Source organism: Epinephelus lanceolatus, chromosome 18, assembly GCF_041903045.1.
Source record: "Epinephelus lanceolatus isolate andai-2023 chromosome 18, ASM4190304v1, whole genome shotgun sequence".
Classification (NCBI taxonomy): domain Eukaryota; kingdom Metazoa; phylum Chordata; class Actinopteri; order Perciformes; family Serranidae; genus Epinephelus; species Epinephelus lanceolatus.
This window is the reverse complement of record NC_135751.1, coordinates 16,376,740-16,380,144: the sequence shown is the minus strand read 5'-3', so window position 1 is coordinate 16,380,144 and position 3,405 is coordinate 16,376,740.

Here is a 3,405-nt window from a genome sequence, read left to right as displayed (position 1 = left end):
GAGAGTGAGGGAGAAAGGGAGAGAGGGAGGAGGGAAGATGTTTTGTCAAATGGTTAAAATCTGAAAAACTCTACAGAGATGAGGAGTGTGGGTGTGTGCTGTTAATGTGTGGGGACGAGTGAGGACGAGAGCTGAATGAAAGATACTTCCATGAAATCAAACACAAGAGTGAGCAAAGATCTTTGTTCTGCTTCACCTTCAAAGGTGAATAGTAAAGGTGGATTAAAGAGAGCACAGAGAGGCAGTTGTGTTTTAGGAGTCAGCCCTTATGAACAGCTGAGGAATGATCTACTGACAGAGCAGGCCATGGATGCCACTACTGTCTCTTTGCTTATAATGAGAGTGGAGGGGCCACCAAGGTCAACATGACCAAATACCCCTGTAAGACCAGTCCTGCCTCTACCTTAATGCTTCTGCACAGAGCTAAATGTTCCTTTAAAGAGGGTAATAATTACCACAACAATCACACTCACACACATATAAACTCTCTTGGGCACATTTTCAACAAAGACCCATTCAAAGCACTTGAAAGTCTTTAAATGTGCGTGGTATATGTTACACTATCTGATTTGCAGCATATGTAGTGTTTAGCCTTGTGATTAAATGTGCATGCACTGCCATCTAGTAGTGGAAAGAAGGAACGACAGGTTTAAAGTGATACTCTGCCTTGTATCAAATACTTTAAGGAGAAGTGTGTAGCATTGAGTAGTATCTAGTGGTGAGGTTGCAGATTGCATCTAACTGAATATGCCTCCCCTCACCCCTCCAAAGGTGTTGGAGAATGTACGGTGGCCTTCAGGTAAAGGCCCTCTCTAGAGCCACTGTTTGGGCTTCTGTAGAAACATGGCACTGCAGACATGGTGGGCTCCACAGAAGAGGATCCCCGCTCCCTATGTAGATATAAGGGGTTTAATTTTGAGCTAAAGAAAACACAATTATTATTTTCAGGTGATTATAAACTAATGAAAATGTAGTTATGACTGTTATATTCCATTTCTGCCAACGGATGCCCCTAAGTCCTACACACTCTTCCTCTAAAGTTGTAATTCTTAATGTTTTCATAGAGTTAAATTCATCTTTAATGCCATTTATGGTGGACATTTTTTCAGCAGTAGCCATTCTATGGATTCACATTCTCTGTACAGCAGCTGTCACTGTTAGTGGCAGAGTTTGCCATTCCTACGAAGCATTTAAATTGCCTGTCTGAGCACAAGGCATGCTGTTTGATAATTTTATCTTATTGCAATCAGCCTACTTTACACTCTCCTTACACTGTATCAGAGCTGTGTTAAAGGGTAACTTTGACACTATCCAACTTGGATCCTATATTCCCCTGTTTTCTGTCTAAGTGACTAGTGGGAACAAGAGTTTTTGAAATTAGTCCACTTCTGAGTGAGACCATTGGAGCAAAAAGCCATGAAACAGGCTGCAATGAATTTCCTGTGGGCAAATGGGGCACTGTGAATCCTTCAGGTCCTCTGAAAGTGCTTTTTTGCCACTGACAAGCTCAGATTATTATTCTAAATGTTTGACAAATTATGGAAAGGATACTAACAGAGACAAATGTTTTTATTAAAGGGTAAGGTCATTTTTGTTTAACCAGAAACGGACCCAAAATCACCATTGGCAAACACACCAGACTCCATTTATAGAAACAGTAATTTTAGCGTTTATAGAGCCAGGATATTTTCACATTTTACTGGGTGAATTAAGGGTTTAATTCAACTAAACCAGAGTGATGATTGTTTTATTTTGTTTCTGTTGATTTTGAATGTAGTGTGTTTTATGAAGGTAAAATGACTGTTTATTTAAATGGAGTCTGGTGGATTTCACAATAGCGATTTCTGGTCTGTTTCCCATGAAACAAAAAGGATCTTACTCTTTAACAAGAAGGTCTATCTCTGTTGGGATCCTATGTTGTCAGACACAAGTGACACACTGAGCCTGTCAGTGGCAAAAACAAGCACTTTTAGTGGATGTAAATTGATGGTGCTCAATTGCCCACATGAATTGTATTGCAGCCTATTTCACTGTTACCTCACTTAATCCTTGGCCAAAAATTGTTGTTCCCATTAGCCACGGAGACATGAGGTTGAAAAATGCAGAAGTTACCCTTTAAGTTACCACATACTGAAATTTTATGGGTTTTAACATCGCTCACCTCTTGAAAGCTTGAGAGAGAACAGCAGATGTGGTCGACTTTACTTCATGTTTCTGATTGTGACAATTATTCAAGGTCTAAAAAATGAATAAAAATGCCCATAGAAACTTCTCAGATCATTTCTGTATCATGATGTGCTTCTATTCTGCCCACCATATGCTTAGTAATATTTTAAAGAGAGTTAATCAATAATAAACAGACAGATACTGAAAATATTCAGAGGTGGAGTATCACTTTATGTACGACTCAGTTATAAGCACCAAATTTTTTTTGTCTGTAACTGTGTTAAATCCATGAGCAAGTGAGTGTATGTGTGTGGTTATTTCACACCACACTTGTCATGTTTGAGTAAACTTAAAAATGAATCTTTAAAGGGCAAAGCTACCTCTAATTTGTCTGAAATACAGGACCCAACCTCCATGTATCACACATTTGAACTGGATCCATTGTGAACTGACACCATGTTAAGAAATCAAAAAATTTAATTTAAAGTCCAATACTGTTGACTCATTTGGGATTTCTCAGTGCTCACAGATTCCCTTTTGTATGTTAACGCTTTTCTATTGTCATGTTTTTAATTGTATGACATGGATCTGTTGTAAGAGCTATTTTTCTAATCTAACGTCCAGTGTATGAGTAGCTCCGCTCTGTCCTGTTTCTACTGTTTATATGCGCTGCACAAGCCTAAAACCAGGCTGTATGACTGACATATGTGTAAAAATGGTTACCACACAAACTTTCTGAAGTCTTTCTACCACAGATATTCACTTGGTCTCTCTTTTCTCAAAGTCAATGACAATTTCTAAATGTTTCTAGTCAGCATCTAATTTCATTTCCAGTTTAAGTGAAGATACAGGATTTGATATACAAAGGTTTTCAGATGGGCCCCGGTATGAATAAATATTGCTGTGTGTGTGTCATCTGGGCTGCGGTTTGTATATAAAAACTGTGTGAAACTTTGACCTCTGACCTGCCCAAATAGTGGGATGACAGGACGAGGCTCTGCAGCCGATGCTGTCCTCCTTCCTTCGCTCTCTGTCCACCTCCCCTTTCCACCCGGGTCAGAAGAAAACAACCATGGGAAGACATGTATGGACTTATGCTTATTCTGTCTTTATTTTTATTTTATTTTTCCATTCTCTTGTTTCTCAATGTGATGTGGTTGTTTTAAAGTGAGCAACATTATGATATCAAAATAAACAGTTTTTCCTTTTCTCCTTTAATCTGATCTGTACATATGTGTG